The 11,402-nt window shown below is 44.8% G+C and overlaps 1 protein-coding gene across 2 annotated transcripts in view; it reads left to right on the top strand.

Moving 5' to 3' along the window:
- The first annotated feature begins 9,978 nt into the window (after positions 1-9,978).
- Positions 9,979-11,402, top strand: part of LOC139762493 (uncharacterized) — a 130,834-nt gene continuing 129,410 nt past the window's right edge. The window contains exon 1 of one of the 2 annotated variants that reach the window (XM_071687449.1): positions 9,979-10,407. The gene's annotated coding sequence lies outside the window, so the exon portion shown is untranslated. The remainder of the gene's footprint in view (positions 10,408-11,402) is intronic. The other variant, XM_071687451.1, reaches the window with a different exon arrangement.

Raw genomic sequence — 11,402 nt, 5'->3', positions numbered from 1 at the left:
AATGATAATAGTGATGATAATGGTAATGTTAATAAGTAAGGAAACACATGGAAGAGAAGGAACTTCAGAATGGATCATCTTTTCCAAGTAGGATTTTTAGAAACCTTTGTTATCAGGCTACATCAATGTTTGTGCTCATCCCATGAAGAAACACTGACTCAGTCCTCAGAACATCGACCTGTGTGTGTGTGTGTGTGTGTGTGTGTGTGTGTGTGTGTGTGTGTGTGTGTGTGAAGCCACTGTAACCTCAAGATGGGAGTCACAAGGACGCAATACCTCATAAGGTCAGCAAGAAGTATGCGATCTGGTGTTGATTAAATCCCCAATCTTGCCTCCATCCTTCTGTTAAGGATATACATACACATATATATGAGGTTGAACTTGAGTCAGTGTCATCCCCCACGTCCCGTCGGTACACCTATATCATCCTCCACGTCCCCGTCGTAACAGTTACCATAACAATAGATACAATGACCACAGGAACCACGACCCATCAATTATCCTCCCACTTTGCATGACATTACTGAGGACATTCCTGCATACTTGTGTCCTGGTGTAGTACAGAACTTCCCTCTCTGGTCTGGAATGTTCGAAGAACGGTATATAATAAGGTCCAGTGGGATCGCTCACGTCTGGTAGATATATTAAAGGTTTATTATGTTCTGTGGGTACTCTGTTGGCTCCTGGGTCCTCATATTAAAGGTTTATTATGTTCTGTGGGTACTCTGTTGGCTCCTGGGTCCTCATATTAAAGGTTTATTATGTTCTTTGGGTACTCTGTTGGCTCCTGGGTCCTCATATTAAAGGTTTATTATGTTCTGTGGGTAGTCTGTTGGCTCCTGGTCCTCCACTTGTTTCAGAAGTACCTTTCCTCGCAGTCTGAGGTATAGTGCCAAGGCTTTTCCCAGCACGGAGAGAGGCTAGCTGTGTCAGCGCCAATGTACAGCACGAGAGGGCAAAAATCCCGCGACATTCCTCAAGTCCCGGTACGCGGGTGGTCGAAGCTGTACCGAACCCTGTGTCACTGCCTCTAGAGACAGTGAGCTCGGCACTGCTTCGATTGGCGTGTCTCAGGAGGAGGGGAAGGAGGAGTACACCCGTCAGATAACTGCCGAATCTTTCTTTCCTTTTTTTCCCCCCAGCCTTTCGAATACATCCTCCAGGGTTCTGGATCAGCGTTATAGAACACCTTTCTTCAGTAGAGGTAGGAATCGCATGGTTTCTGAGCCAGTTCTGTGTCCAGGTGTAGGAAATACGTTTAACGGTAAGCTAATTACATTGAACCACCTTCGGACCCAACGTACCCTGAAGTAACCTTGCCATTGTCAAGTTCAACCTGAAATCTGTCTATCACGTTCAGGGTGCTACAGTCTATCACGGCGACCGACGTGGGGCGCGGGTAATACATACTCCAGTCAGGGACCCCATCTCGGGTGAAAAGTTAATGTACAGGAGGAGGAGGAGAAGAAGAATGAAGACATAAGCCAGCGCTCCATATTTTGTAGACTCATGAAGATAGAAGAGCTGTAGGGAGAGGAAATTCCATTGGCCATTTGAGGAAAGAAGGGAAGTCCCATAACGGTCTGTCCTCGTGTGGTGAATCTCTCCATAGACACTATAGGAAGCAGCAGGAGCCCAACGCGTGCCCACGGGTCAACATACCCTTGATAGCAGGGACACACGTAGACTGCTGAGGAAAGCAGTAGCTGAAATGATACAGAGAACGAACCACATCCGATTCAGACATACAAAATGTTCAAAGCAATTATTTCAGTTATGAAAATTCGATTCATAAAACTAAATCACGAATCTACATTGCGTTTAATGGTTTCTGCCTCAGCTGCTGTTTGCGCCGGATGGATTTCATTTGGTAGACAGAATGACATTCCTCCAGCATTTTTCTAAATCATGAATGAGTCTCTAATTCAGTTTTGGCACTTCTATTCGCAATGCATCACGCCGACGTAATACAATCCCCAGAAGAAGGCGAGAGCAGGGGTCAACAGGGGTCATGTGTTGGGGGAGGGGGGAAGACGTGCAGAGAGAGAGACGAGAGTGCAGGGGAGAAGGTGTTAGTTGCATATCTCATCCCGACTGTGGTTTTAGAAAACCTGTCAGGGGAATAAAAGCAAGGGAAAACCTGGGAAATAAACAGGGAAAGCAGAGAACCCGGAAAGGAGAAATAGAAGGGTGGAGTGTAGAGCTAAGTGGGCCACGAGGGTAAACACACATAGAGATAAGATATGTAATGTCTGGGGAATTTTAGGCATGTAGCTGGACCGTCTCAAGGGAAACTGAACTGGAAGTGAGTTTACTCTGTTTACATAGATATGACACGATACATCGGCTTCTCTGCTTCTAAAAGAAAATAGTCGTAGATTATAACTTTAAGGTGTTTGATGACATATTTAAAAGTATATTACTGTTGAAGATGATTTGACATACTTTCCCAGCAGCCTTATATCCGTATCAGGCGATTTTAATTTCCCTGAGGCATTTTCCCAACCAGGTCATGAGATTTCCCTGCATCGAAGTGGTGCTGGCATTTCTCCCATATCACTCATCGTCAGGGACAAGATACCTGACCCACCACAATAACTGGGGTGGGTGTTATAGGAAGTGGTCGTGAGTACGGATGGACGTGCTGGTGTGGTGATTACCTCATCGTCAGCACGAGACAACGTCAACTCTTTGTCCGCCTCGTCCCTCTTCGTGGGGAGGTGCAATGATCCCTGTTGCTCACGGTGAGAAGGTGTTGCGCACGGTGGAGTGTTGCGCACGGTGGAGTGTTGCACGAGAGGGGATGAGTCATTGTGTTACTTCGCATCACCCCACAAGAACCTTCAGCGGCTGGAGTGTAGTGAGGGCTTCGCCTCACTTCGGCTCCCTCGTTCACTCGAAGGACAGAAGGTGGTGTGTGTTTTGTTCAGTGGTCCTCCGGTGTCCTGCGGGTCCGGAGACCTGTGCCCCGCAGGTCCTGGGGTACTGTAGCTCCCTTTGTTCCCCTGAGGTCCTGATGGTCCTGCTTTCATGCACAGGATTGCTGACCTGTGCATGGCGACTCCTGTGTCCTGAGTCGAGATATGGAAGATTTAGTTTCATTCACATCATCCCCATGAGCACGACGTCATGACCCTTGAGCGCGATGTTACGACCCTTGAGTACGACGGTACGACCCTTGAGCACGGCGATACGACCCTTCAGCACGACTTATCTTGAGCAGGGTCGTACCATCGTACTCAAGGATCGTACCGTCATGCTCAAGGGTCGTACCTTCGTGCTCAAGGGTCGTACCTTCGTGCTCAAGGATCGTACCGTCGTGCTCAAGGGTCGTATCTTCGTGCTCAAGGTATCGTACCTTCGTGCTCAAGGGTCGTACCGTCATGCTCAAGGGTCGTAACATCGTGCTCAAGAGCCCTCCCATCGAAGACTGATAAAAAGTTAATGTCACGATAAACACATTTGCAAACGAGCCAGCATGAACTAGATAACGACACACACGTACAGAGACAAACGAGACACACTTACAAACTGTTGCACAGATACAGAGAGACAACTGTTGCACGAATGACTGAATATTCAGTGGACACGAGAGTGAAAATGTGTTTTGGGATATAGATAAATCATTAGGCTATTCCCCCTTGAGGTCCACTGCTGCAAAGAGGATGAAGAACGTACCAAGACGGACAACCCAAGCGGCGTATGGCAACTGACCTAGACGCCAGCCATTGCCTTATATGCTGACGGCGGAGGGGCGAGCCCAGGCCCCAACTTGGCAAGAATTACACCTTAACTGGAGGTTAATGCTCCCTGTTGTGTTGACGCTTCTTCCCCCCTGGTCAACAAGGAAATTATTGTTAATATTATTATTATTATTATTATTATTATTATTATTATTATTATTATTATTATTATTATTATCATCATTATTATTATTATTATTATCATTATTATTATTATTATTATTATTATTATTATTATTATTATTATTATTATCATCATCATCATCATCATCATCATCATCATCATTATTATCATTATTATTATTATTATCATTATTATTATTATTATTATTATCATCATCATCATCATCATCATCATCATCATCATCATCATCATTATTATCATTATTATTATTATTATCATTATTATTATTATTATTATTATTATTATTATTATTATTATTGTTATTATTATTATCATTATTACCATTATCATCATTATTTCTTTTTTAGCCTCCTTTTTATACCGATTTATTTCGTTCTTGCCCAGAACTTAGTTCGTTGCCTCCTGTTTCTTTGAATCATATCACAAATGATTCGACATTACATCTTGATTGATATAAAAAGGAATGAAATGAGATCGGTCCTTCAGCTGCTGATGAGGTCACGGGGGAGCACAGACGGTGTCTGTGTGTCTGTGTCCTTGGCCGAACTCCTTCCGAACCGCAACATTGAGACGATGGTTCCTCCCTCCTGAGTAAACACAACGAGGCGGAGCTATTTGGCGAGGAGCGAGCGAGAGAGACAGAGAGAGAGAGAGAGAGAGAGAGAGAGAGAGAGAGAGAGAGAGGCAGGCAGGCAGGCAGGCAGGCCCGCTAAAGCAACTGTACTCTGGGTCGTGAGGGAGAGAGAGAGAGAGAGAGTTTGCAAGCAACTGTGACTAACATTACACCTCGTCTGCTACCTCACTCGGAGGGGGGGGTTACCACCGGACCCCTCCCGCTCAACCTCAGCCTTGAGGCGGTGGTCCTCAACATCTCCAAGGGGCTCTGCTCGGTGAAGGTTGACGCCACCACCACCGCCGCCAGGAGTGTGGACCTCGTCCAGCAAGGTAGACCTCGAAGAGTCAAGTCGCTTCAAGTATTCACTTCTACCAGTCTGTAAATTACATCCCTTTCACATATGGACACAAGAAGCTATGGTACGTGCGTACTTCAAGGGCGGACAAAAAGAAGACATATGGATGCACATCTGGTTGATGCATAGTAATGAGAATTTCCATTGTGTATGGAAGGGTCGCATTCCCATTAAGGGAGGAAAAAAAACAACACAAACTGGCTCGAAGAACGAGTTTACGGTCTTGCACAAAGTGACCACCTGCACAGCTGTCTGGGAGTGAAAAAGAAAAACATTTGGCAGGGCAACTGTGGATTCGCAAGACAAAATCTTCGAGGAAAATAAGATAAAAATGGAGAAAAAAGTACATTCGAACTGTGTTGAGAGAGAGAGAGAGAGAGAGAGAGAGAGAGAGAGAGAGAGAGAGAGTGTACCAGTACCTGTGGTTTTCTTTTTGAGAGAAGAGGAGGAGGAGAAGGAGGATTCACAAGCAAACGAGTTGAAGCTGTTTCATATAAGGATTCGTTTGAGTCATGGCGTCACCTGAAGCTTTGACATTTCTCCATAGTTTTCTGCTGCTTCTTTTTTTTCACGAGAGAATCTTAGACATCCCCAAGGTCATAATACTTCCCACAGATGTTCGCACTAGGCCCACAGTCAGTGGGAAGTGGTTTATCCACGGTATTAGTTCCAGGTTTGCCATGATTTACCCGGCTTCGCTTCCAGGCTTCGGGGCATCGCCAGTTGAACGCTGCTATTAGATGAATCAATACCCTGTGGTTTCGGAGGATTGAATCATCCCGTGTCCACAGCGCAGTGATGTCTGGCAGAGACAGACGGACAGAGGAAATGAGAGAGAGAGAGAGAGAGAGAGAGAGAGAGAGAGAGAGAGAGAGAGAGAGAGAGAGAGTCTGAGACGAATAGATCGAACCCATGTGAATTATGATCTCATGTAGGGAGTGTTCGAACTGGTCTCGAATCAGATACTGGAGCCTAGTCAATGACCCCACAACGAAGTCGCGTTTGATTAACTATACCCACCTGGCATCGACCATACCACCGTAACAGTGAGTAACGTCACATACAATACCCCCGTAACGCTGCATACCACCATAACAGTGAGTAACGTCACATACAGTACCCCCGTAACGCTTCATTTCGTTTACATTTATAGACTTTGTCAGAAATTGTCTCATTGTAGGGATCAGAAAGAAGGAATTGTGGGTAATACAAAAAAAATCAGCACAAGTCAGGGAATTCTGATAAGAAAGAGAGACTGGGGAATTCAACGCACCTTGCATGAGCCGGCTATCCTGATTGTGTTCCATGGCCAGAAATACAGATGATACAACACAAGTACACATCCCACATGGGACGTGGGTAACAGTAAGAGTTCAGAGGGAAGACATCATGCATGACAGATACCTCTGGACTCTCACTGGAATGGCAACTACCCTACGAAATAGAAAAACGAGTTTGGGAGTGGGGTAGCTTGTACGTTTTGGACTGACGAAAAGCATGTGGTATTATACCCCTTAGCGGAGACGAGTGAAAAAAAAGGAAAAAAGAATTAACTTGATACCCAAGCATACATAAGAGGTAGGTCTTCATCAGCCAAACGAAAAATCATATTAAATGGATTAGAACAGACAAGATTTTAACCAGTGGCGTCCTGCTGGGCCCAGTCCTGGGGCCGCTGCAGTTCCCAATCTCTGTAAATCGGTCAAAAAAAAAATGATCACCCGAGAAACATAACCTCAGATCATACATGACTGTATTTACAGTTGATTTTCTGAAGATCATAGTATAACTGAGAAATATTGGAACACCAGGTCGAAAGACCTAGACGGCTTTTTAGCAGAGGAGAAAAAAAAGAATAAAAGGACTGAAATGAAACCTGTCATTATCATCTCGCTAAGAGCAAATTACGGGCATCTACTCGCTAAGGCAGTGCCCAGTTTAGAGCCAGATACCACATTTGCAGGGTTTTAAAGAAGGTAAATTATATACTTCCCAATTCCAAACTGCTGTTAAGTACATGGACAGAGAAATGTTCTGAAAAATATTTACGGCATATATTGACCCCCAGATTATATACATCACCAATTTGCTGTCCCAACACACGAGGGGAACCAGATTTCTTAGAAAGGGTCCAAAGAGTTTGTAAGATCTAACTGATACAACTTGAAGCAAACGAGTTTTCGTGGAAGGGGAAGATGATAACCATAGATTATGTGTTCGTTAGAGGAAAGACAGAAGGATACAGTAGGGTTAAATGACTCCAAATTTATGAGAGTGCCATTAAAACATGACGATGTCTCTTCTGAACACTTCTTCGAAATACAGACAAAGCGATCCAGCTTCCAGAACACAACAGGAAACCAAACAAGACGAAAAGGTGAGTTGAAATACCACAGTAGAATTACAGTGGCGGAGGAACTGACCTCGGCAAGTTGAACTGATGCTGTAAGACATGTTAAAGAGTTTGAGGAGTCGTATGATATACAAGAAATGGGTCTTCAGAACGTCAAGTCATTTCCCGTATGTGTAAACGAAAAAATATAAGAATTCGTACAAGCTAAAACGTACAAACACACACTCGTATACAAAGATAAGTACACGTTCATATATGTACAAATATATGTATGAATTATGTATTTTTGTGTATACACCTATCCACAACTGAAGGTATGTATAATTTATCATCCAGAGAAAAATTTAACCAAGAATTACAAACCAATATATATATATATATATATATATATATATATATATATATATATATATATATATATATATATATATATATTCATGTAACTTTTTCCTATATGATAATCATTTAATCATTTCATTACCGATGTGTTGTGTGATATCTTATCATCTTTATTTTATCATTCTGATACTTTTTTACCTAGAATTGAGATTCTAGCCATAGAGAATTTCACCCTATGTCATGTATACAATTTGACAGTAAAGACATTTAATCTTATCTTATCTTATCTTATCTTATCTTATCTTTTGTTCCATGGAAGGCAGGGTTCGTCATGACCCCAGGTTGCTAAGGTCCGGCGAGTCTGAGACACCATTAAGCCCCTGGTAAGGTCATTTGAGTCTCTGGGCCGCCCTTGCCATCCAGCCACCCACCTCGCATGGTGTACCGCTAGCCTGGCGCATGGCGAGCGGATGATCATCTCATGACACGGTCAGGCGGGGGAAAAACAGATCTTACGAGAACCTGTTCTGCATGGCACTTGTTGGAGAATAACCTCTCTCTCTCTCTCTCTCTCTCTCTCTCTCTCTCTCTCTCTCTCTCTCTCTCTCTCTCTCTCTCTCTCTCTCTCTCTCTCTATGTATCTATCTATCTATCTATCTCTCCAGTGGCCGCGCCGGAGGTAAATAGGTTGTAATTAAGTTGTAGGCGTGGGAGGTAAACAGGTTGTAATTAAGTTGCAGAAGAAGGAGTGGAACAGAAAGGTTATGGCTGCTTCTGCTGGTGCCCCCTGTATGTGGCTGCTTCGCTAAGCGTTCCCGTACCCCAGGGTTCAGCAGCAGACGACACAGCGAAGACCTAGGACGTATTTACGCTGATGTTGTAAACGACGACGCTTGAGCATGGACATAACGCCTTGTGTCGTGTCTGGGATGAACCAGACTTCGGGTAGTCAGTCACTGGCCACAGACGACCCAGTCCTCTCTCACAACTTTTGAGTCAGTAATTGGACGAAGATAACGACTGTCTCATGCTAACCACCTCGAGAAGGCAGCTGTGTTGATGACCCACAATAGACAACATCTGGTTCAACATACTCTGGTGATTATTAAGTGTTAAGTCATTATTTTTTTTGTGTGTGTGTAAGTGTGCGTGTGTGGTGTAACGGTTAACGTTGCTGAACGTGACATTCTTCCATGGGGACGCCCGAGATTGAGAGCATAAGTTCGAATCCTAGCTGCGGCAGTTGGTCCACAGTCAATCCAGCTGTTCATCCTTCCTGTAGGGGCTGGTCTATGAATTGGATATATGGTTTAGTTTTGTATATATATATATATATATATATATATATATATATATATATATATATATATATATATATATATATATATATATATATATATAGCGTAAACATGTTACATTATATACGACTCACTGACCGATCAAAACACATTGATCATAACATCATTACAGTTTCCTAGTTAAGAGATGCGACTTCTTAACGATCCTCAACGACTCATTAGCCTCGTTGGATCAACGGCTGACATGCACAAGTCTCTCGTTGGTCGTCAGTGTAACGGTAGTAGAGATGATGACCCCCCCCTTGGGGGGGGGATGGTCAGCACCGATGTGTTAACTGAGCGAAGTTGGCTTTTATGGAGGAGGGTAAGTCAGTGCTAGGAGCGGAGATGCGTGGGAGGCACCAGGTGGCAATTTGACCCCCCTCCCTCACGACGACCTCCATTCTATTTGGTGGCGCCCGCCCCCCGTCTTCCAGGACCACGTACGTACGTACGTAGTTACAGACTGACAGCCAGCATTAGCCGTATAACAACACAGCTCGCCTGCTGTGATACAGTCGCCTTGAGGTCGTATGTTGACCACCGTTAAGTACACACACACACACACACACACACACACACAGACACACACATGGATGCCCTAACCTGAAGGCGCCAATTCGCATTCCCCCAGACCAAACTTCTCGTTTGACTTGCAGATCACACCAGCTTAGCCTCCCGCCAACAGCCGTGGCTCGTTAAAAACATCAGCAATAAAGTGCATGGCATCAATCCCTCCCCTCAATGTGGAGAAATATATAGCCATGTTCACCTGGAGGGATCTTACCGTTAGCAGCGTGGGCAGTCGACGGTCGGCAAGGCTAGGTTGCAAGAGTCACCAGGGCGAACCGATCGCACTGTTGCCAGAGCGCCCGTCGCGCGTATCATTTCTCGTCCGCTTAATATCGTCCCCCTCAAAAGACCGTCTCAGTGTACAGATTCTGATCAGTTGGAAGGGGTATTGTAGGTACGGGACTGTGGTGTTGAATTCTGCCTCGTTGTGTGGGCAAGGGTGGGGTGTTGTGTGAGGGGCGAGGGGTGTGTGGAGTGGCGGGTGTGGTTGGCAGTAGTTGGTGGGCCGGGAACGTAGGTGAAGCAAGTCACAGTCTCGCTCGGGCATATTCCGGCACCTCTGTACGTTGCTTGGTCACTGGCGATCCCCCAGCCAACCCGCACATTCTCGAGTGATTCGTCGCGAATCTAGCCTGACAGTGGTGACAGTCGTGTGAATCAAAAGTTTGATAAAAACAAAAAGATAAAAGGAACTGTCGAGGACGATAAGCTTTGTTTATGTGGAACTAACTAACGGGATGACCAAAATCGCACGGCTCCCAGATTTTGCATAGAGTCTTGTGCGACCAACTTGGCTGGGTGGTGTCAGTCAGTGCGTACTGGTGAGGTGGATACAGTGTTTACGTATTTGTGCGGTACGTGAGTGGGGTGGTGGGGGAAGTGCCTGTGGCTGCGAGGGTGGAGGCTATGTCGTGTGCTATGCAAGACTTGCAAGTTCTCCTCTAAGGTGAGTATCCTTACCATACACCGTCCAGCTCTGATTTTTGATTGTTGCTCTGATTTGAGGATAATCATGGTGGGGTATTCAACACATAACACCTGTCTCGCTGTTCTAATGAAGTATTTCCACCTGTGAATAATATTGTGGTACTTATTCTTCTTTCAATGGTGTTATTGTAGTTTTATGTTTAGATATTTTTCTATTGTGCTGTTATTTCTCCATTCCCAGTTCAGTGGCGTGGTACAGGTGCATTACAGCCTCTGAATTCCTTTGAATTCCTACACATCCTTCACTTGAATTCTTTGTTTTTCCTTAATGTTCTTGGGTAGTGGTCGGTCATCGCGCTGTCTCTTGTCTGTATCTTTCCAGTCGCGCCAAATACTAATTATACTTCAGTATTTCGTAGACAATCCTATACAATGCAGACAATGGTGACTCCGGAGGTCAGCTGAGGTCATCCTAGGGCAAGAAATAGTTCTCTTCCTTTCTCTTCTATACTCGACTCCACACCAGCATGTCTGGGAGATGCAACAGCCTACAATATTGTTATGAAGATTACATTCATTTGCGGAAGAAAACGTTGAAAAATTTCCTATTACCTTTGTTTTTTAGCATTTTTTTTTTTTCATAGGTCTTGCGCCATAAGCGGAACCAGATTTGCTGTTTAATGAATGTTTTGGAGAGAGAAGTGGGCATGCCTTGTAGGTGTGGTGAGGTGAGTTATGGCGTGCACACATGGTAAGGTGTGGTGTGTGGTTGTGGTGGAAGGCGAGTGTTACGTAAGAGGGTGATGAGGGTTTAGGGGGGGTAGAGAAGCGGGAGGTTGTAGGAGTGGTGGTGGGGGAGGGAGTTGTAGGTTGTGGGTGTGGTGGAGGGAGAAGTTATGGGCACGGGGGAGGGGAGGGGAGGGGGGGGGAAGTTGTAGGTTGTGGACCTGGTAGGAGAGACGTAGTGGGTTGTGGATGTTGAATATGACCAAGGAAAAGCATGTAAAGAATCTT

This window comes from Panulirus ornatus, chromosome 43 (assembly GCF_036320965.1).
Source record: "Panulirus ornatus isolate Po-2019 chromosome 43, ASM3632096v1, whole genome shotgun sequence".
Classification (NCBI taxonomy): domain Eukaryota; kingdom Metazoa; phylum Arthropoda; class Malacostraca; order Decapoda; family Palinuridae; genus Panulirus; species Panulirus ornatus.
This window is presented reverse-complemented; position numbering and strand designations above follow the sequence as displayed.